This window comes from Heterocephalus glaber, unplaced genomic scaffold, assembly GCF_053883595.1.
Source record: "Heterocephalus glaber isolate CG9 unplaced genomic scaffold, H.glaber_assembly_v1.0 deba00001472, whole genome shotgun sequence".
In the NCBI taxonomy this organism is placed as follows: domain Eukaryota; kingdom Metazoa; phylum Chordata; class Mammalia; order Rodentia; family Bathyergidae; genus Heterocephalus; species Heterocephalus glaber.
In genome coordinates, this window is record NW_028258315.1 from 81,011,950 (window position 1) to 81,036,907 (window position 24,958).

At 35.6% G+C, this 24,958-nt stretch overlaps 1 long non-coding RNA gene across 1 annotated transcript in view; it reads right to left on the reverse strand.

Annotated features, from left to right (window-relative positions):
- Positions 1 to 521: 521 nt before the first annotated feature.
- LOC110345687 (uncharacterized) overlaps positions 522 to 24,958 on the reverse strand; it is a 203,762-nt gene continuing 179,325 nt past the window's right edge. Inside the window, exon 6 of the long non-coding RNA XR_015439544.1 lies at positions 522 to 6,411. This is a non-coding gene — a long non-coding RNA (uncharacterized LOC110345687). The remainder of the gene's footprint in view (positions 6,412 to 24,958) is intronic.

Below are 24,958 nucleotides of genomic sequence, written 5' to 3' on the forward strand. Positions count from 1 at the left end.
CCGGAGTTACTCAGAGTCTTTCAGTGGTGATGGTGAAAGTCTAACTGGTAGATTGATGTTCATTTTGTTACTATTTATAGTATACTCACATAGTTACTTTTTTGCAGGTAACACATAGTTCATAAGTTTAAAATGCCTTTTTAAAAAGAAAAAAGAATTCACAGAAGTAGAATCATATTTAGATGTAAAATTATCACTTAGGAAGTTATTGCAAGTTTTTAGGAAAGACATGATGGTGTCTTATCCTAGTTGATTTAAAAAAGAATGAACAACTAATGAGAGATGTGAAGGTTTTGTTACTTAATAGGAAATATTCATTTGTTGCTTTAATATTGAACTTGAATGAAACTATGTTTTTAAGTGCCCTATTCTTTTATTTTTCATTAAGTTTATTGGTACACTTTAGGTATACAATAGTTGCAGTCATCATTGGGAACTTGCACCTTTACATGATATATCTTAGTTCTTACTTTTTCCCCCTTCCCCTGCCCTCCCTTCAACCCCTCCACCCCTCCCTATTTACAAAGACTTTGTTTCCATTTTTTCCTTTTTTCATATTTTTTCCTTTCCCTTCTTTCCTTTCCCCTACCCCTCCCACTTCCCTTACCCCTTTAGACCCTTTCTTCCTATTTCACATTATCAAATATACATTTTGATCCTTATTTACACTTTTAGTTCCTCACACCAGAGAAACTGTTCAGTATTTACACAGGTGTGTCCTATTTATTTGACCTAAGAGTATGTCCTCAGTGTGCAGTCCCCTATTCTTGAACTCCTTAGTTTTTATTTCTTAGTAATGAATCTTCTGTTGCTATTTCAAAATTATTTGTATTGGACTTTCCCCATTTACTTTACTATGTGGTTTCCATCTCCTGACTGAACCATAGCTAACTAAAAAAAATCGGACTTTTTTTGTGTGATAAGAGCCCTGTAATTTTCCAAGAACTACCTGACCTATCTCTACTTTGGTATTCATTTGGATGCTAACCCCCTTCAATCTAGGCTAAACTTACAAATCTGTATGAATATTTTTTCTTCTCATCAAGTGATGAGATTTTGCACCTATCACCCAGTAACTATAGCAATTTTCTCTGACTTTTGGCAGCATTTAAATTACCTCAAAGAAGAAGAATCCATAATTCTCATTGAGTATACATTTAGAGTAGAAAATATGTCCTCTTTGAACAATGAAAATAAATAAATAAAAGATAAATTTTAAAAACTAATATTCTCCAGAAAATGATATATTTGTGTGCCACAGAGAATAAATGACTTTAATAATCATAAATGAATGCCGCTAGAATTACAATTGTTTTCTCCAAATCAGTTTATTCTAGGAGATATGTAAACTACTTGTCATCCACCGACTTTGCTTTCATTTGCCATTGTGTTTCTGCTCATTGGAAATAAAAGGCAACATTTTCTTCTACCTAAATGATTAATAGCACATGCTAATCAGGGTGTTCTTTCTGCATAGCTCACTGAAAGTTCAAAAAATATTGTCAGAAACTAAATAAACCTCTTGCAGTTGACTGATTTCTCCCAATTTTTGTGAAATTACCCAGCATTTAAATGCTAATTTTTAAATAAAGGAAGAAAATTTTGGATTTTTGTTCCACATCGTCAAGGCACCCAAACGACAACCTAAATAAGTTGTTTCTATAATTCTCTTGATAAAAAAAAAAAATCTCTTGCTTATGTAAGACTTAAATAAAATACATTATTAAGCAAGTTGAATTCTCATTCTTAGAGGAAAATTAACTCCATATCAATGCAATATTTTAAAAAGCCTAGGTCTTCAGAACTGGAGAGTATTGAGTTAAAATCTCATGCTTGACACTGACTTTAGACCAATTGGTTTAGCCCTTAGGACCTTAGTATAACCTCCTATTAAAGAAGGGAACTGACACTCAAGTCAAAAATGCTGATGCAAGTAAGTAAATTAGGCAGTACAAGTAAACCAGAATTCCAGTGTAATCCCAATATGGATCACCTTTTGTTCTATAGCCTCCTGAGCCTCCCTTTCAGTATGCAGGAAGTCACAGTCAGAAAAGCAATAGAAATGCCCAGGTGTAGGGTATTATGGTAACTTTTGCATTGAATGTCTGTGTAGGGATGGCTCAACCAAGTGATATCATAACTTTTGATAGTTGATGATTAAACTCTTGATCCCCATGTGGCCATTAGCCCTGACCTACGCAAAATGGACAGAAACATGGATCACTTTGGGATCTCATATATTCTCTTGCATATTATTGAAGTACAATAGACATACAAAATAGAGAAGATGAATTTTCACGTAGTGAGCACATTTGTGTAACTCATGCAAAGACCAGGGGACAGGGTGGAAGTCCCAGAAATCCCCACTGCTCTCTCCCAGTCACTGCTCACCTGCCTGATCTACCCTGAGAACAACCACTACCCTAATTTCTAATGAACTGATTAGTTTTGAGAATATGTTTACTTTTTAAATCATTTTTCATTTCTTTATGCAATAAAATATTTCTTCAGTTGCTTTTAATGGCACAGGAATTATTCTGGCATACTATAATGAGTGAAGTAAAAGTTCTTGCTCTGAAGGAAGTTATGATCTATTAAGTGTTAGCAAATAGCAAAAATAATTTCAACCTAATATAATGTACTCAGTTAGTCATAATCTAAATTTCTTAGGAGAAATATACCTATAAACTCTGTGTGGTTTGCAATTCTCCCTGTCAGCAATTTATCAGAATTCCCACAATAGATATAACAGGGTATCATTTCTGTAAATTCTATTCAGGCTACACACTACACTTTAAAAATCTTTAAGAACACACTGAAGATATTTTAATAAAATAAACTTATTAAGATAAAGAAGGCAAATGTGGAAGTATTATTTTTCTGTAGTCCTTCATATCCAGTCATTCTCTATATAGCACTTCTCCATCACAAGCCAATATTCTTCAGCAAATGTTTCAGAATCATGTTAAGTCTAGATTATGGTGAATTAAACAAATAAAGAGGTTTTGTTTGTAATAAATTATAGGATTTCTCATAGCCTTTAATATGTTCATATCATTTCTGATTTTCAAGAGTAAAGTAACTATAAAATGTAGCATTCAATCCTCATCAACTTTTCTTCATTAACTGTCCTACTAAATTGCTCAGAGGAAAACACTGTAGCATAATGATTATAGACTGATATCTTTCCTCACCCATCATAAGGCTCATCGTCAACACTCCTGTAAGAACAAATTTGTTAATCAAAGTTTTACATAAAAAAGGGGGCTTCAGAAATGAAGAGCCTAAGACACAGGACACTATTTTTATGTTTAGATACAGTGAAGAATAGGTAGCCATGTAGAAATGTGTTTGTATAAAAGTGGTGTGATCTCATGTTAATTCTCTGAGGAAGGAAACCCAGCAAGGCCTGTCTGTGCAGAATTTTATTGCCCTCTGTGTAGCATTCCTTTCTTCCAGATAAACAAGACCTACTACATGAGTGTCTTCCAAGGACAAAAGAGAAGATCAGAGTGACCTTTATAGGTTCCATGGCTCACTTTGGGGGAAAGGAGCTCTTGTTCCTATGATCTACTTTAGGGGAGAGAAATTCTGGCTTCTATGACTTGTGGGAGGCAGGACAGACGAAATTCAGAGAGACTTTGCTTCTAAGGCCCATTTCAATCTTAAGTCCAGAGAGTAGTCATCAAAACCAATTAGACACTGTAAGTAACATGTTCTTATATGAATTTCTTTTTGCAAGGGAAGAAATATGTATGTGTATATGTGTATGTATAACAATAAACATATATAGACAACAGATACTTAAGGCAGAAGCCACATTATCAGCAAAGATAATTGGTTCAGCATAACTATTTGGAGGTAGCAACAGTTATACTACCTTTGGAGTAGTATACTACTGAGAAGTGTAGGACCAAATTATAGGTATAGAAAATTTAGGTCCCTCTCCCCTATTTTCTTTGGCTTTCTTTTACTCCAAATAACAGAATATTCTTAAACATGTTAAGATTATAGCAATCTTATAGACTCATACTAATCTTACAGAATTTTAAATTATACATGATAGAATACAATGTGCAGATACTTCTAAGTATTTGGTTTTAATTTTTTCTAGTTTAATATCTCTCTATCATGATTACATGACATCAAATGTGAAAATGTTACGAGAAAATGACAGATAATCACCAGGGATTCTATGAGAATCTGCAAAACTCCTGAATATGAATATTGCTTCTTATTTAGAAGACAGCTTTATTCTCAAAATTTGCTTTAATGGTGTTATTCTATGATATCTCTCTGTAGTAAATAGAGGGCAATACAACTTATTCACCTATTGAATTAGATGACAGAAGAGGAAACATCTGAGGCCCTTGAAATCTAAAGGTTAATGCAAATAACATGACAATTCAGGTACTTGAACTGACTCACTATTCTGCTAGGTTGAATGGGCTTTATTTCACTCACTGGCAGTTAAATTTGAACTCTTCATTATTACATCTGGAGAGGGCATATTAGCTCAAAACCCAAAGTATTCACTTAAAGTGTTATTATTGTAATGCTAAACATAATATTTTAATAGTAGAACACAGTTTTTGCTTTCCAATGTAAATTTATTTTCCTGAGACTTCATATTGAAAGACAATAAAATGCTGACTGAAAAATATTATATGGTTCCTTCTTAGGAAACAAAATATGACAGATTAAGAAAAGGTGGCATCTCTGATAATAAAAATAAATAGTAGAATTCACTATTTTAGAGGAAGGCATGGTTACTTTTCCTGGTCATGTGGGATCCCAGGAAGTTTGAAAACAGATTATTCAGAGGATTTCATTGGACACTAGAACATATTTATTACAGGTGTTATTAGTGGAGTGCTGGTAAATGTTTAATCATAGCCTCTCAGGGAAACAAAAAGTCATGATTTGTAGCATTGGTCATTGTGTTGCAAATATTCCCATTATGGCTAATTTCTAGCTGCCAAAATGGAGTCACTGAACAAGGAGTTAGAAAATATATCCAAGCCAATATGAGCTGACTTCAGCACAGCATTAGATGTTATCTTCTACACCATATTTTTTTTATTAACAGTAGTCATGAGAACATACTTTGAAGGCCTCCAATTACAGACAGCAATTATCAGAAACTATACTCTAGAAGCACCATTTTGTGCAGGTGCCAAATCTCCCACATGGCAACCAGCCAATGGAAGGATGTCAAGCATGCTAAGGTAGACCCATTCATGGAAGTCTTGGAACTTCTTTGACAACAGATTTTGGCTCAAGTCTTCTGGTGGCATTACCAAAACTTTCTTACATTGTTTGACAGTCTTGGATACTTCCATCTAACATACTTCCCCTCTGTCTTATTCTGCATCAGACCTGCATAAGCATCTTCCAACCTTTCCCAGATGTTTCCCATAATAAAGTCTTTCCATAACTAAACTATTTTATCATCTGTCACTCAAAGGACTGGGAATAAAATTTCACTTAAGAGTGTCACTTTGTTGCAGAAAGTATTGTTACCTCATCTAGATGCACATGGTCCACTTGAAGCATATCCACATCTTATAGGAACCTAGGCCTCCTAACACAAGCACCACTTCTATGCTCAAGCAGACCACAGATGGACTGAACCTGGAGATAATTGCTCCAAGGAACAACTTTCATCCAATAAAGGAGAAGAAAATCCATATTATAGTTTTCTTGCTCCTCTATGAAACTGTTCTAAGTTATGCTTTACAAGATCTTATAAGATATTTACAGTGGTGTTGGTAATCTTTTTGGCAATATTCTCTTTCCTTTATCCACTACCATATGAAAGTTTTCTGGAATCACTTCCCAAATAAACTACTTGCACCCAAATCCATAACTTTGTTTCTACATTTAGATAAACCCAAAATAAGGTGCATCACCAAAATCAAGAAAATTCCATTTGAAATTGCTTTATTTGTCTAAGGATCTAAAAATCATAATTTTATTGGGTTTAGGAAAGCAGAAAAAATTCAGGTGCAAGAAAACAAAAAGAGGTGGAGGCATGCCAAAAGATAAAACACAAAATCCATGTAAAAGGCTGGTAGCCACACACTTTGCCCATTTGTTAAAACAAAGTATGAACCTTGAGAGCCAGGTCTCCTGAGTCTTTACAAGGAATTGGTAAATTCTGATAATATACATTAATAAAGCTTTAAGATTTAAAAAAATTTACATGAAAGAGAAGAATACCAGTATTTCCTGTGTACAGAAGCAGACTTCAAATTTGTGATTAGTGAGTAGAGATTCTGGACAGAGTTCCTGATGGATTTAACATGTACAAATGCCACTCCTTTGATGCTACTTACTTTTAAGAATATCTTCTTGATCTTCTCCTCTTTTACTTTTTTATATTCTTGAGAGAATTACAGGGCTTGTGACCTATCAAATACAATAAGAAAATAATTGAGTTGATATGACATAAAGTGCTTTTCATTGTCTATTTATGTGAATAAATTAAGAGACATATGAGTTTTGTTCTCCTCCCTTAAGCGTAAAGCCTCTGATGTTTCAAGAAAAGAGGCAAGTGGAGGAAATTCATATTTCTAAATGAAATGTCACTAACTTAAAAAGCAGTCCTTGAAGACTGAATTTCTTTATGATAACTTGAAGTGCCTCAAACTTCACTTTGTTTTCAAATTGTATTTGCTGTATCTATTTTGTCTCACTCTCTTTTAAATTTCTTTCTATTAGTAACTTGTAACTTACTGTTGTTGCTTCAAATCTTTGATACTACAGCTTCCTTGCCTTTCCTGTACCCATCATTCCATCAGACCTCTTTTATAAGCTCCTGCTCATTCTTTCCAAAACTTAGTTTGAATACTACCATCTCAGTGAAATATTGCTTCCCTGAGCACCCATGCAGACTTAGGAATGCTACGTGTCCAAATAATTTGCATAAAACTCTTTGATAATATTCATATTGTATAGTTATTATTTGCTTTATTGCCTATCATGCTATATAGGAAACCTGTTGAAGACTGAACCATATACTTTTTTTATTACAATGTCCAGCATAGAGCCTGGCATCTAGTAAGTGATTGATACAGATTTCATGAATGGTGAAGACCCCTGTCTTCACTTCCATTTCTCCTTCACATCTCCATCTTCCCCATAGTCTTATGCTCTCATGTCAGCAGAGTTTATGATGAAAGAAAGAAAATTGGTATCAAAAAGTCTATTCCATTACATCCAATGGATCTTAGCATTCCTTTCTTTTTCCCCTTTCTTACTGAAACCTTGAAAGGAAGAATAAGGGGGAAGAAAATAGGAAAACAAAGACACAGAGGAAGCATTGGTAAAGTCAAATGTGACTATTCTGAGGAATTTGTATCCTTTGCATATGATTATTATTGTAGGTGTTGATTATTATTTTAGGTATTTTCAATGCTATAACTTATTTTAGTCTCACAAACAGATTTAGAGACAAAGAGGGTAAACATAATACCAGTTTAGAGTCGAGGATATTGAGAAATTGTAAATGATTGAATTTATCCTTTCCCTACTAGCAATTTCTTCCAATATAAAGGCCAAAGGACCTTTAGTTTTCCAAGTCCTCTCTGACAGACTCCTTGCCACCTCTATTTTCTAACCTTGTGTCCTTTGCTGTTGTCTCTATTTGTCAGCTGCACTGAAATTCATATCCAGTGACAACTCACCCTGAATAAATGAGGAGCCCTCTAAGTAATGTTACGTGGCTTCTCCTGTTAAAAAAAATTTTTTAGACTGTCTTGACATCCATCTATCAAGAGTGGTTAAAGCTAATAAAATAAGACTCTGACAGTACAGTGGATAGGCTGGCTGATCTTAAATCTCAAGGGGTTCATGGTAATTTGTGGTTCCTGGTGATAATTTGAAGCCCCATAGGAGGAAAATGTTAAATGGTTTTCTCCAAGTTATGAATGTTGTCTGGAAACAGATCTTATAGAACTTTATTTTTCTTTGCATCTCTAATCAAGTATCTGGAGTACCTTGTTTTGGAAGATAATGTGTGAATTCAAAATGACAACTTGGGTTAGATAGAAAGAAGCTAGCCAATACAGATGCATTGAGTTCCACATCCACCCTGGACTCCACATATTGAAATGACCACATTTGTTCATAGAGAAAGCTGAGGGAAAGACATAACATTCAAGATACTCTGCTTTTCTTTTTCTTTTGGAGAGGAATAACCAAATCAGTAGGGAAAGCTTTTTATTTCTGGAATGAAACAGTTAACATACTTCCCTCCTATTCTTCTGGCTAAGAAAAACTGTTTATCCTAGATATTATATATAAGGAAAAATGGGAAGGTACTGAAAAGTGGGTAGGAGAAGGAAGATTGAATAAGGGTCTTGAGACACAAGAAATAATATAGTGGTGGGTTCTCTGGAATTTCTGACTAATATATTCTGGATTTGGAAATGAAATAGCCAGTAGCCCAGAGATCCCAATGGACAAAGAGAAACCTCATAAGGTATATATCCAGAGGACAAGAAAAGGGCAGTCTGGCAAGACAAAAATTTAGATCATACTATTGTACTCAAGTAAAACATCACAGGGCAGGGGGACTATGGCCCCATTACCACTTAACACAGTTCTTAAAAACAGAATAAGAAGCCTGGATTTTCACATTTACCAGACTGTGATGAAGTGCTTTAACACTCCCTCCTCATGGTTTCAGAGAATCAAGGGTAGAGAGATAAGAATTTCATTGCCACTAGGTAATAACTCCTTTGCAACGCTATGTGGGGAGTCTAGATTTCCACCCACACTTGACAGTACTAAACACTTTCAGTCCTACTTAGGGTACCTGAGGAGGTCAGGTGGGAGGGTCAGGATATTCATCACCACATGCATCCTCTTCCCTTATGTGAAATCACTGGAGGCCTTATGGGAAACAGTAATAAGACATTCTGTCTCCTCTCAAACAGGGAGCTATTAGATAAGTTTTACTGGGGAAATCCAAACTCCTCTACCACAGTGTCAATGGAGGCCAAGTGAAAGTCCTGAAACTGAAACCTCACCTGGCAAGGTCAAGGTAAATTTTTCTTCCTCCTACACAGGATCAGAGTTAAAGCATGGTATTGGCATAAAACAGACAGAATAAGGAAACAACAGAAAAGCCAGAAATAAATCCACATATCTATAGTGAACTGATTCTTGACCAAGATACCAAAAAATACATGAGAGAAAGGACAGTCTTTTCAATAAGTGATACTGGAAAAAACGGATATTTCTAATGCAAAAGATTGAATTTTTAACATTATTTCTCATCATGTACAAAAATTAAATTAAAATTGGTCATAGACTTACATGTGAGACTTGATGCTGTGAAACTACTAGAAGAAAAACTAGGAGAAATGTTTCATGAAATTGCTATAGAGAATTTTTTTTTGACGTGACACCAAAAACTTAGGAAAGAAAAGCAAAAATAGTAAAATGGCCTTGCGTCAAAGCCAAAAGCTTTTGCATAGAAAAAGAAACTGTCAGCAGAGTAAAATGATGACTTACAGAATGAGAGAATTTATTTGTGTACTATTCGTCAAAGGATTAACATCCAGAACATATGAAGAACTCAGAAACATAACAACAGCAAAAAACAAAATCTAATTAAAAATGAACAAATGAACTGAATAGGCACTTCACAAATGAAAACATGCAAATGGCCAATAAATATATGAAAAAATGCTCAATGTCATTAGTCATCAGAAAAATGTGAGTTAAAACTATAATGAGACAACATCTTACCCCAGGTAAAATGGACATTATGAAGACAACAAAAAATATTTAAAGAGGTTGAGAAATATTATCAAAATGTATATACTTCCAAAACTGATATACAGATTTAATGCAATGTCAATCAAAATATGAACAGCATTTCTCACAGAGCAAGAGAAAACAACCCTAAAATGTTTACAGAGCCAGAAAAGACTCCGAATAGCAAGAGTAATGCTGGATAACAAGAGCTAAGTAAACCAGGATGTTTCACAAGCCTGGATATCAAGTTATAATACAAAGCCATAGTGATAAAACTGGCATGGTACTGATACAAAACAGACATGTAGATCAATGCAACAGAATACAAAACTTAGAAACAACCCCACGCACGTTCAAAAATCTGATCTTTGACAGAGGGACCAAAAACATACACTGGTGGGAAAACAGCCTCTTTAACAAATGGTGCTGGGAAAACTGGCTATCTACATGCAGAAGACTAAATATCTCCCACCACATACTAACCTAAAATCAAAATGGATCAATGATCTAAAGACAATTTGAAGAAAGATAAAATAGGTAAAACTCTTGAAGACAAGTGTAGGGAAAGGCTTTCTGAACAGAACTCCAATTATACAAGAAGTAACATTAAGAAGCAATAAATGGGTTCCTATAAAATTAAAAAGCTTCTATGTAGCAAAGGAAACAACCAATGGAGTGAAGAGACAATGTACATAATGGGAAAAAAATTGACAGATACATCTTGGACAAAAGACTAATATTTAGAATATATAAAGAACCAAAAAAAATAGAGCCCCCTAAATAAAAGACCCAATTTTTAAAAAAAGGTTAACTGAAATGAATGGACACTTCTCAGAAGAAGTAAAAATTGTCCATAAATACATTTTTAAAAAATGTTCAACATCACTAGCCGTTAGAGAAATACAAATTAAAACAGCACTGAGATTCTGTCTTACTCCAGAAAGAATGGCTCTTACCAAGAAATCAAACAATAACAAATGCTGGCAATGCTGTGTGAAAAAAGAACCCTTCTATGTTGTTGGTGGGAATGTAAACTAGTAGAACTGAGATAGGCAATAGGCCATGGTTTAGACTGGCTGGGAAGAGAGAAGTGGGATCCCAGCACCATCTCACAGGACCCATATGTAGAAGTTCTCCTAGGTTTCCTCAGAATTTTGACAGCATTAAAGGACACAGACACCAAAAAAAAAGCTCTGTATCATAGCTTTCTTCGTGATAAACCACCTTCCATCCTCCAGTGTGTACTTTTACCTTACTTTTTCCTTTTTTACTCAGCTCAAAATCCCTCTTGCAGAGCCAATTTCTCCCTCACTCTTCACTTTTACTTTGTCAAACATACTTTTTCTCTGTTTTTTGCTCAATTCTTTGTTTGAGATGAGAAGAACCTGGAAAACAACACCAGAAAAAGTCACAAGCACCACAAAACCTGAGAATGTTTAATTGATGAGTTTCTTGTAGGAAAAGCTACTCAAGAATATTATTTGTTGTAGCCACCCCAGAAAAGACCAAGTAAGGCCCTGATGGGCACATATTTTGTTTATTTCTTTAAAATATTGTGAAGGCTTTTCTTCTCTCCTTTCCGCCACTCTCTCCCCTAGGCTTGGAATTCAGGGGACTTTTCTGGTCCACAGAGAACTGTTTGCCGCTTTTCTGGGCATGGGAAATGGAGGAACAGAATGAGACAGATTTCATTTTTCTTCTAGCCACAATAGACTTTTTTTCTTTTCTTTTGCTTTTTTTTTCTTGTGGTATCCCTTGTCATCTGCATATCAGTCTACTAGCCTTTTTTTTTTTTTTTGAAAATTAGCCTGGTCTCTGCTTACCCCAGTTTTGTAAATGGCTTGATTCTTAGTTTGTGTTTTGGTGTTATGCTGGGATTGAGGGGGTGGTGGCGGGATTAAAGGTGAAATGCCAGGATTAAGGGTGCCACATCCTGGGTGTCCACAGCACCAATAAATATGTTTAGAGTCTGCATGGAGTCATGTGGCTAGACATGGGTTTATGTGAACTGCTGTCATTTTTTTTTTTCTAACTGACATTGTGAACTAAGTCTCTGATTTTGGAGAACAAGAGGGTGGCATCTTTTTTCTTTTTTAATTATTTTAACTGGGTACAGTGGCTTTTCCCAATACAGAAGTGAAAAGTTTGTCTTTTAAAAGGAAATACCTAAGGCTTTTGTTGGGGAGGAGCAGCAGTCAGAAAGGCTTATTGAAGCCAGTTTTACCCATCTCACTTCTTCCCTGTCTTAAATTCAGTCTGGGGCTGTAAATTCTTGGCTAGAATTTTTCCTTGTTTGAATGCAAGTAATTTAAAACCCTATTCCTGTTGATCTGACCAGAACAAATAAGCACCATTTAAAATTTAATTGGAGGACTTCTAGGAAGATTTCAGTGTGCTGATCGTGGCAAATCAGCCTCTCTGAGATTTGGAGTTCAAATGCTGGCATATGGCAAATGGGGAAGTGAAGAGGGAGAGAAGTGGGTCCCTGGGACCCAGCAAGGATCTGAAGTGAGAATTGGAGCCCATGGGGAGAGCAAAGAGAGGGACCTCAATGCAGAAGAGGGAGGTGGCAAACAGTCCTTTCTCTCTGAATCCTAGCTCATGGCATGAGAGAAGTGACTTGAGCCTACAGAGGTGCAGTGACTACAGGTGAATCCAGAGGTCTCCATGGAGAAATGCACCAGTGGAGCAGAGCAGTGGATGCTGTGATCTGCATTGGCTGGTGAGTGATTCTAGTTCATTCGTAGGAGAGGGCAATTGGCCAACTGAACCTGGGATTCAGAGCAGCCATGTGTTGGCTCCATCTTGGGGCTTCTGGTGTCCAGGTAGACAAAGTCATGGGAGACATCCAGGATCATGGAGCTGAGTTCAAGCCAACAACAGGCACCTGGAGCATAATGGCCTGAACAACTTGGGGTCCCAGCCTTACAGCTAGAAACCAGGATCAGCCTGAATTTCAGTGAAGTTGAAAGCACAGGCTTTCTGGGATTATCCACCAACCTGCAATATTCTACTATAGGTTTGCTGGGGACAACCAACATGGATTTGGGCTCTGTCTCCCACCTTTGTATACCAGTGACAGTAGAAACATGCCCTGCAGTGGACAATATTTTTCTTCCTTTCTTTGTTTTGTTTTGTTTTGGTTGTTGTTGTATGTTCTTTTTATATGAGTCTGAACATTGTTTTTACTGATTTTTTTTGTTGTTGTTTTGTTCTGTTCTTGTTTCTATTTCTTCCTTCTTTCTTTCCTTCCTGTCTTCTTCACTAGTTTCCCAAAGCTTGTATAATCATCCTTTGTTCTTCAGCCTTGCTTCTAATCCTCTCTTTTTTTCCTCTTATTCCTGCTAAATTTTCTCCCCTGAGGGTTAAGTCATTCTATTCAGGGGCTGTTTGTTTTAGATTTTGTTATATAACTACAAATCTTATTCCTATAGTTAAAAGTGGTAAGTTAATAGTTACCACAGTTTGTCATTTTCTAGGCTATGCTTGATGATATTTTTATTACTGATTGTGCTACTTTAGCCAGGGTAGTTGTTCTAAACAATTGTTCTTCATTGTATGCCAAGATTGAGATTGCCTGAGGGTCATAAACAATAATATAGGCTAGTATCAAAGACCCAGTGGCTAGCCCAAATAAACAGGAGCTTATCATCCACAATAAATTGAAGAGGTAGGATCTTGCAACAGACTCAGAAGCCAAGGACCATCTATATTTTAAGGGCATCTCTGAAAAGTAGTCATTTCCTAAGGAGTTCTTGATACTAGTAATAAAGCTACCTACTATAAGCATTTTACAAGCATCGAGGCAGAAAATAAACTTTAAAAATAGAAAATAAGAAGACATGGAAACAAGATGCAACCCCAGACTTCCAAATCAGCCAAGGCAAACCCAGAGGGCAATAAGGCAGTACAATTTGCAAGCCAAACACCTGAACTCTGAAATGGTAAGAGCAGAAGTAACAAAGCAAATGAATGCGGCTCTAGTAAAAATCAAATTAGAAATGATTCCTTGGATAACTAAAGAGATGATGACATAGTGAAGAACATGGTTAGTGAATCTAAAGTAGATATAAACTAAAAAAAAAAAGAGGACCTAAGGAAAACGATGAAAACCATGAATGACCCACATAGGAAAGAAATGGAATTCATAAAACAGATTCAAACAGATATCCAGGAGATTAAAAATTCTATTAAGTATACATAAAACCAATGTGATGGCAGAATATCAGATCTAGAAGACAGATTTTCAATTAACAACCATGAAAAGAAAGATTTCTTAAAATACAAAGGACTGAAAAATCAATCAAAGAGCTGCTAGGTGATACAAAAAAAATATGAGATTGAGTAGAGTCAATGAAAAAGCAGGAGATAGCAGGAGATAGCACAAATGACATAAAAATCTGTTCACAGAAGAAATGGCAAAAAACTTCCCATGTATGGAAAAAGAATCTGACATACAGATAAGTGAGGCATATATAACTCCATTAGCCATGATTAAAAAAAAAATCTATACCAAGGCATCTAATAGTCAAGATTCTAAAAATTCAGCACAAGAATAGAATATTGAAAGCTGTTAGAGAAAAGAAACAAACTACCTATAAAGGAAAGCCCATCAAAATCACAGCAGACTTCTCAACATAACGTCTTAAATTAATGAGAGCTTGGAGTAAAATATTTTAGGCCCTAAAAGAAAACAACCTCCAACCCAGATTGATGTACTCACAAAATTGACTTTCAAAATTGAAGGAGAAAAAAGATAATGCTGTGACAAAGAACACCTGAAGAAATTCATGACCACCAAACCAGCATTCCAGATGTTCTGAAGGATATTCTAGAAAAAGATAATAAAGACTACAATCCCATGAACCCCAATAGAATGAATCCATCAGGCAAGGCAAGCAATTAAACAGAGGGGAAAGAAATCCATCAGGCAAGGCAAGCAATTAAACAGAGGGGAAACAACAGGAAAATTATGACAAGGATAAGTCAATACATATCAGTTATAACTATCAATGTAAATGGTCTCATTTCACCAATCAAAAGAAACAGACTGGCAGAATACATCAAGAAACAAGATCCAACAATATGCTGCATACAAGAAACACATTTAACTCAAAAAGAAATTTATAGAGTGAAAGTCAAAGGATGGAAAACAATACTCCATGTGACAAAAACCCAGGAAAAAGCAGGGGTAGTTGTTCTATTTGCAGACAAAGTGGATTTCAAGTCAAGATTGATCAAGAGAGACAAAGAAGGTCACTACATACTTGTTAAGGGAACAATCAAAGAGGAAGAGACAACAATCATAAATTATATACACACACACATATATATACATGAAATATATCCATCTATCTATGAAATACCAGTACACCCAACTATATAAAACAAATATCAACAGACATGAAAAATCAAATAAGCACTAATACACTTCTAACGGGGGACTTCAATACCACCAGAGTCACAAATAGACAAATCAAATAGACAAAAAATCAACAAAAAAATATCAGAACTGAGCCAAATCTTTGAAGAAATGAACTTAATAGATGTTACACAGGGTTTCTCCCCACAACATCAGAATACACATTCTTCTCAGCTGCACATGGGGTGTCCTTCAAAATAGACCATATACTAGCTCTTAGAACATGCTTAAGTAAATGCAAAGCAATTGAAATTATCATATGCATATTATCAGACAATAGAACGGTGCAATGAAAGTGGAAATCAATGGCAAAAGAAACCACAAGAACTTCATAAACACATGGAAATTAAATAACACCCTTCTGAACAACCAATGGGCCACAGATGAAATTAAAAAAGAAATTAGACAATTTCTCCAATTAGCCAAAATGCCACTACAACATACTGGATTAAAGGATCGACTGAAAGCAGTCCTATGAGAGAAATTTATAGGAGTGAATTCCCATATCAGAAAAACAGAGAAAGCTCAAATAAACAACTTAATGTTGAACTTCAGGGTACTAGAAAAAAGAGTGCATGTTAAACCCAAAGAATGCATGAGGGAGGAAATTATAAAAATTAGAGTAAAAATTAATGCAGTTGAGACAATGAGTAAAGGACTTGGTTCTTTGAAAGATTAAATAAAATTGATAAACCCTTAGCCAACTTTATCCAAAAAAAAGGGAAAGAAAAGATTCAAATCCTAGAGATTTGGAGGTAGAGAAGAATAGCCTCAGCTTGTAAAAAAAAAAAAAATCTGTAGCTAACCTTATTTATAATGGTGAAAAACAGAATTCTTTCCCCCTAACGTCAAGAGTAAGACAACAAGCCGGGTGTGGTTGTGCATGTCTGTAATCTCAGTGCTCGGGAGGCTCAGGCAGGAGGATCACAGTGACTTCAAGGCCAGTCTGTGCTACATAGTGAATTTAAGGCCAGCCTGAACTACCTACTAAGATCCTGTCTCAAAAAAAAAAAAAAAAAAAGTAAGACAAAAATGTCCATCTCATTCTTAATGTGAAAAATTATAGTCAAAACAATGATAAAAAGAAAAATATGAAGCATTCAGTTAATCAGAAATTGCCCCAATTTGAAGATGACATGATGATATCTATAGAACATAACCAAGAATCTACAAAAATTCCCAAACATAATAAATACATTCAGCAAGATCATAGAATGTAGGATAAGCTATCAAATTTTGATGTATGAAAAATCAGCTTCATTTTATATGCTAGCAATAAACACATAGATAACACACTTTTTAAAACTCATTTACATTTCTAAAATAAAAATATGTATAAATCTAACAAAATATATGCTTAACATACACAATGGTGGTAAAGGAAATCAAAGAAAATCTCAATAAATGAAGAAGCATGTTGCATTCATAAATCAAAAAATTCCACAAAATAAGGACAGGAATTCCTTCAAATTGATTTATAAGTACATAGCAATTACTATCAAAATCTCAGCAGAAATTTTTATAGATACAGATAAACTTACTCTAAATTCTTTAGGAAAGACAACTAAAACAATTTTGAAGAGAAGATTAAAATGAGAATATGCATTTTCCTAACTTCAGTGTTTACTATACAGTTGATTACAAGATTACTTTTATAAGAAGACATTTGGAGCAGAAAAGACATCCCAAAAATATTTTCACAAATATGTTCAACTGATTTTTCACAAAGTCACAAAGGCAACGCCGTGGAAGAATTGCAGCTTTTTCAAAACATGAAAATGAGACGTAAGCTATAACCTAAATATTACACATTATTCAAAATACTAATTCAAAATGGACCATGAACATAGTGTAAAACATAAAAATGACCTATCAAACATTGGAATGTATAATAAATTTATTTTTAGTTGACAAACAATAATTATATATACTGTGGGTCCAAGGTATATTTTGATATATGCATACATTGTAAAATGTTTAAATTAAGCTCTCAATTGAACTAATTACCAATTTTTTGTAGGTAATAAAATTGGAACTATGGGGCTGCTCCCCTCCACTCACCTGAACCTGAGCAGTATCCCAGGGCTGACCCCTCCCCCACCACTGTCCTAAGGCTTACTGCAGGGAGGCACAGATAAGAAAAGCATGCCTTGGAAAATTCCAAACCAGGACACATGCACACCAGTGTGACCTGCCCTAATCTTTCTTTACCTGAAGTTCATTGAAGGTTCATGCATATGGATTGCATTTTGTACATCTAATTATGACAGGATGGATTATGAGAAAGGACACACACAACAGATGCAACTGACATGACTCAGCACCTTGTCAGTCATGTTGCCAATTGTGCTGTGGAAGGTGCTCATGGGAGGTGCCTCCGAACCAGCACAACATTTTAAAACCCCTCCACCTTATGTCCTCAGTGCTCATGTTATTTTTGTAAACACATGCCTGCTCACTCAGAGTGTATTATTGCCTTAATAGACATTAGTGCTTTTTCCTTCCCTTGCATGTCACATCCAGTTCTTTGTTCATCACACCCAAGAATCTAGGAACTGTCCTGGACCCCATCACCCATGGTAAAAATATCATTTAAAATTTACTTCTTTAGCAATAGTGAAATAAATACAATACTTTAAATTGCATTTTTAGCCTTGGATAATAGAGTTTTTATATACATTCATCAAAAAGTAATAACTGTAATACAAGTTAATTTAGGAAACTAAATATGACACAAGTGAGAACTAACAGAATGAGTTTGATTATGTATATACAACATTGACTTAAGATTTACTTAGAATCTGCAATTGGTCTGAGCCAAAGATAGAAAGCTTTGGTCAGAATTTAAGTGTTTATATTAAAGCCACCTTTGATGTAGAGAAATTTGTTTCATTTTATTAGGAACTATCTGCTTTAAAGAATGAGAATGAAAAAGATGCATCCTTAAAAATATATCATGCATTTTCTCATTGCATTCTATCCACTTTTCTTTCCCTTATAGGAACAAAGTCTTTTACTTCACTTTAACATCATAAAAACATTTTAAATTGGTACACAAAAAAGAGACTATTTAAAAACTTATCATTCCTGTTTTATACCTTAGAGAATAGATGTGCAGTAAAAATATAATGGAAGACATAAATCAGAGCTACATATGTAATTTTCAGACATACATTAAACAATGAAAAAAATAGGTTAATTTAATAACATGTTCTATGTAAGGTAACATGTTGAAAAGACTACCTTTTCAACATGTAATCAATTTAAAATTTACTAATGATATATTTTACATTATTTTCTTGTATTAACTATTTGAAATGCGGTGTGTTTTTTAAACGTGCATTGCATTCAGTTGAGGCTAGCCATATCTCAAGAGCTTGGTAGCCATTAGCTAGTGACTTGCATTTTGGACAGTGTAGCTTGGAGAGTAAACAAGTGCTACTTTTCTTTGTTCATGAGAAATTTATGTACTGATTAATGCCACAGCATTTCTATGGTGTGCTTATAATATTCATATGTTCATAGTGCTATGTTAATTTTAGAGATTACAGTGGACTTTTTAATAGTAAAATACAATTGCATATTCACACTTGGTTTATTGCTTCATCATATATTTGGGTTTTTTTGTGAACTAAAAATTGATTGTAATCATGTGGAAAATTAAGCTCAAAATGCAACATTTTGCAGATCTGTGATAGTGATATAATCTGTCACATTCAACAAGAAGGAAAAAATACACTCTTGAATTTGTTTGGGCCCTCTTAAAGGACTAAAAGAGGTTAATTTGTTAACTAAATAAGAAAATATGAAAATTATTTATTTCAGAAATGAACTGTTTAACTGATTTTATTTGTAGAAATTCCAGTACAATGAAGTCATATATGAGAGTTCTTGGAATATCCTGAAAATTAAATAATTTTGTCTATGCAAATAACATATAAAACCAATATTTAATTAGTAACTCATACTGATCTTACTCTGTGCTTTTTACTTAATCTTTATTTTTGTCATCTCTTGACAAATTGTATAAGTAATCAGAGAATTCAACCACTTCCTCCAACTCCATGGCTATTGCTGCCTCCTGACCTACAAATATTTTCTGTCTGGATTACTGTACAAGCCCCTTAATTGCCCCTTTCCTATAGCCCTCCATAGTCTGTTCTGACAACAAAGCCAAAGAAACTATTATAGGTAAGTAAGTTATGTAGAAATTAATAGGCAGTTAGACTCCAGTCCCAGGTTCTTCACACTGGTTACTCTTTCTGCCTACACAGTGCTTTCCCAAATACCTACCTGGGTCTACTCTCACTTTCTGAACTCTACTTACTTTATGTTTTTCAATGAAGTTTGCCCTAGGCACCAAGTTAAAAATTACAAATGAGTTTATTCTCAACCTTTACAATTCTTAATATCTCTTTCATCCCTCTTCCTCTGCCTCTGTCTGCCTTTTTTGTAACATTTATCTTCTAACATATACTATATAGTTTACCTATTGGCTTATATCAATTTTATTTTCTGCTTTCAGACATTAGAATGCAAATGTCACTGTGGTAGAGACCTATATTTGTTTGTATCACCTCAAAATTAATAGATGAATTTTGATATTTATGCTTGTACATGGCAGAAATAAAAAATTATAGACTTTTCCTCTCATAATACCTTTTCCTTTACCTTTCTTTATGCTTACCATTAATGTATAAATATTGCATTTATACATTTATATCATTTATATACATATGTATTTATGTTTATGTGTGTGTGTCAAATGTAAGAGACTGTGTATTTTAATTATTTAATGTCACCTCTTCCTATGTTCCTAGTTGAATGTATGTTTTCTGACAGCAAATAATTTGTTTTGTTTCCTGTCAAATCCCTACACCCAACAGAATGCAGAGATGCCATGGTAGATGTTCAATACATTCTCATTGAATATATGAATGAGTTTGAATCCACCAATTTTACACTTCAGTGAGCTTCCTGGTACATTTGAACCAAAGATTAATATCAAAAGAACTTTCATTTTTGTATGAAATCCAGATTTGTACGTATTCATGGTCCATTCTATTCCAGTCATTATGTTCTTGCCAAGAGTATTTGACCTTTCACCATGACTGCATAAACAAAACAAGCAATGAACAGCAAGAGAAAATAACCCAATTTGGTATCATTGATTAACAAACTGAGGATGTTTTCATTCAAACTCATCATCAGGCAACAAGAAACCAGAGTCACCTCATTAAATTAAAATCATCTATGTAGTAGAATATGTATAATTAGCATGGGCTGAGGATTACTAAAGGAGGAAGTAAAGGATGTATGAAAAGAATCCTTTTCTTAAGCCCTCCTTGGATTGCGGTTTATCAACTCTACTGTATAATTCATTTCATAAGGTAAATAGCTGGCAGTTATCCACATATATTTGAAGCCAAAGCTTTTCAAAGGAGACAGCCTGCTTTTCCATGTTTAGGCTAAGAAGACACTATGTATTTCATATTATTATAGGCAGTTAAGTTAGACAGAAACAAATACATATTCAGAGAGGGCGCGGCCTCTCAAGGAAGTCAGTGAAAAAAACAGATATCAGAATTGTGGCTGGGGGCTCATCTAAAGAAAGCAAGATCTCAAAGTCACAATGGCCAGACTTGCATACTTCCCTAAAGGATGAAGGGAAGTTTCAGATTATACTGTAATTGGTGCTACCCAGTCTGTTAAGTCCAGACACACATCAGACACCCAGGTAGTGCCCAGAAGACCTGGACCCATCCCTGCCCCCAAATGCTCCTGTTTTAGGGGTCATAGATAAGCCAAGGTTAATGGTGCTAGACATATAACCTTGTTACATGCCCCATTTCCCTACTGGATCAATATTAGCTAAGCCGCTATATTTGTAGTCTTACCAGTTGATTATAATTTGACCTATGTTATACTGATCTCATGATTTTGCTCTATAAAACTCTCAGAAAAGTGAGCTCTGTGGCAACCCACTTTTTGGTTCCTTCTTGTCTCTCAGGAGCTATCTCAATAAATTTTCCTGCTCTTAGACCCTGTTGATCCTTAGAATTCATTCTTCAATTTTGGGGAACACATACTTGGCATATCTGACATCTAGCAGGCTGGGAGTTACTTCCTGTGTCAAGGAGTTCTCTGAATAAACATTTCCTACTCTTGACCTCTGTTGTCCTTTGGAATTCATTCTTCAATTTTAGGGAACGTGAACTTGGCATATCTGGCATCTAGTAGGTTGGAGTTATATTTCTCCTATATCAATATTACTTAGTCATTTCAGAAAAATAATAGCATAGTGGAAACCCGAAACAAATGTGCAGAATATCCTTTGGGACTTCTGCTTTAAGCAACTCTTTCCTTGTCTATTTTTTATTCATAAGTAGAAACCTTCTTAGTAATTACAAATTGGCTGGATTATATACCAGTTATTTCAGTGCCTTATTTTAAATGTCAAATATTACCCAGGGTATGTGGAATCATTAGCTGAAACTTTAAGAAGATGTAGATTTTGCTGCATACTTCAGAGGATTTTCAAAATTAAATATGTACAATGTTTAATTCATTACTAAGTACCTCATCTTTAAAACATTTACAGAGAATAAACATCTTTGAATCCACTATAAGCAACCAAAGAAATCTGCATTTCCTCTATAAGGAAATCTTGTATGTAAAAACTGGAATTAGACAAAAAGAATAATGTAAAATAATTTAATTAATATAAATAAACTTTTCAAAACTCTAACTCTAAAATTCAAACTTGGTGCATTGAAAAATAATGAGTGTTTAGGCTTCACTGTATAGATCAGTAGTGACGAATCTATAGCATGTGTGCCACAGGGGACCCCCAGAGCCCTCTCTGTCAGCAAGCGAGCCAAATCACCCTAAAAGCTGAGCATGGATAACAGATTTTTTTTTCTAAACTAAAACCTCAGTGTTCAGGCTTAATTCCAGTGTTAGCACTTTGTGACAAATAAATGGGTTTGGGGTTACAGTCTGTGTCTCTAAACAGTTCGTCATCGCTGATACAGACCATTCACAGACTGTAAGCTTACTTTTGGTGGGCCATCCTTCCCCTCCACTACCAGACCAAGACCACAGATTTCCACCTTAGACTACCTTTTCACTTATAAATTAAGATTTCTACTATGAATGGGTCATTATCTTACTGTGGGTGGGCCATCCTGCCACAGTCACCAGACCAAGAACAAGACTATAAATCATCAAATCCTACAGATTTCCACAACCAAAAACACATAAATGTTCCCACTTCCAAACTAGAGCATCTAATTCTCTGAACACCTGCACTCCATTCTTGAGTGTATCCTAAAATTTCTGCCTTATAAACCCTTCCTGCACCTCCTACTGATGCATCCTGAAAATTCTTTTTCCATGACAGAAGTCAGTGAACCTGAAAACTTTTTCTAAAAGAGAGTGAGTTAAGTTCTTTATTTTACCTGTGGGAACCCAGCCAAGTTTCTTGAGAAACCCTAATCCTGTGACCCAGTGGAGAGAACAGGCCTCCAAGTCACAGTGGAGAAAGCAGTCTCCAAAGGCGCTTTAGTAAAGTCCTAAACACTTTAGCCTGAGAGAGTTCTTCTAAACTTCTCTTTCAACATCTTGCTCTTTCTCTTTCTCTCCCAAAACCAAATATAAGCTTGATGCCATGGTTTATATTGAGATACCTTGGTACCTGATGCCATGGCTTCTTTTTGGTTACTGAGAGTGTGTCCTAAACCATGCAGATTCAAGTCCTCATTCATGTGATAACTGCCATTATCCACAGGACCTGGTGAATTCTATGGGCTCAAACCAAGAAAGAATGGTTTACTTTTTTTCCTCCTTTCTCCCTTAAGAAAATTCTAATCCCTCAATCCCTCTCTTGTCCATTCTGTTTCACTCTTATCACAAAACTCAAATCCTTTAACTTTTTTCTGAGATAACTTATTGGAGGGAGGCAGGGAATGAGAGGGTAGAAGAGCCTAGTGCGTTCCACCATGTGGGAGGCATGAGAGGAATTGCATGGTTTTTGCATTTTCCTTGATGTGATCTGTAGTTGCTAAGTGACATCTCCAGACTTTTCAAACCCTCTGTGAGCTCCTTGTGTGTGTTAAAGGTACCTCAATATAAAGATCTTTGGGGTCGATTTTTGAGTAAAACCCAGCTCTTATGTACAGCTCCTCCTCCTGCTTTCCTGGTCTGTTGAACAGATTTCTGTATGACTATGAGGGACATTTGGGCTAGTCACTGACAGAAAACAGGGCAGAGTGGTTGATCATGGATAATTCTAAGTCAGGGGCAACAGGGTGTAGCTGCCTCCCTGGGCAGTTCTGGTTCTAGAAAATGTGTGTGGCTGCATGCCCAGCATGATTTGGCACTAGCTGTGTACATGGCTTGACCTTGATTTAGGGGCACTGCACATGCAGTGAAATCCCCAATTTGGTTGAATATGTGGCCTGTCTTGGTCTGGGCCATGGTCCTATTATAGACAGCTAAGTTAGATAGAAATATAATAGGCAGTCAGACAGAGCTGAGCCCTTGAGAGAGTTAAGACAAAAGGTGAAAACACGCTAAAATTGTAGCCAGAAACACACGATGATGACCAAAAAAGGACCAGGCCTACACACTTCCTCAAGGGATGAGATAAGAGATAAAACCTGGTCTAGGGAAGTCTAAATAGGCATCAGTTGCATCAGTGGGTGACCAAGACCCCCAGATTCATCACCTACCTGAGTTCTTTGTTCTTTCCATGTACTCTTGCTACATGACTGCTTCCCCATTGGATCCCTATTACCTAAGTGACTATACTTGTAACCTTATTGGGTAATCATAGCTATAACCCATGTTGTACCCATATGGGTTTTGCTCTATAAAACTTCCCTGTAAAGCGGCGTCCCTGGCTACCCACTTAGGACCCCTTCTGTCCCTCTTAGATGGAAGCTATCTTTCTCAATAAATTCTTCATACTCTTAACCTCTGTTGTTCCTAGAATTCATTCTTCAATTTTTAAAGAACACAAGTGTTATAAACAGCACATGTAAAACTACTCATTGGAGACAGGCTTTTGTGAGGAAAAGAAAGGTTTATTCCAATGAACAGAGACTAAAATTAGAGGCTAAAATTGGGGATAGATTCTAGCAACTAGCTGGGAAAAGCCAAGCTTATTACATCTGAGTGTAGATGGGAAGACATTAGGACAGAGAAATGGCAGCAGCTAGCTGGAAGAAATTTCATCCACGGATGGGCTAACATCAGGAGAGAGATATTAGCAGCTAACTAGGAAAGGAATTAGGCTTATATAGGTATTGAAGGGGCTAAGGAATCCAGGGTGAAATGTTTATGATTGAGTCCAAGGACAGTTAGCATAGGTGTGTAGACAATCACTGGACTTTTTGGCACTGGGGGATTGTCTTCTGTTTACTGAGAAATAGCCTGTCATTTGCTGAAAGTGGCCTGTTTGCTTCTCCTGTTTGTTTGTGAAGGACTCACTCAAGTCAGGAATGTCAGCGTATCAGACATCTAACAGGTTGGGAGATACAACATTTTCCTATTTCATCTCCTATATCAATCCCAGTTTGTGGCACGCTGAGCAGGCCACAAGACCCCAGGATGAGGCAGGCAGCTCACAAGGCAGATCCTAAATAGGATCCCATCTTTTTCTTTAATTTCTTTTTCTCTTTCCAGAAGTACACAAGAAAGATCTTAAAGGTATATGGTCCATTTTAAATGATTATGGATAACTCAATGCCTGTCCCTAAAATATCA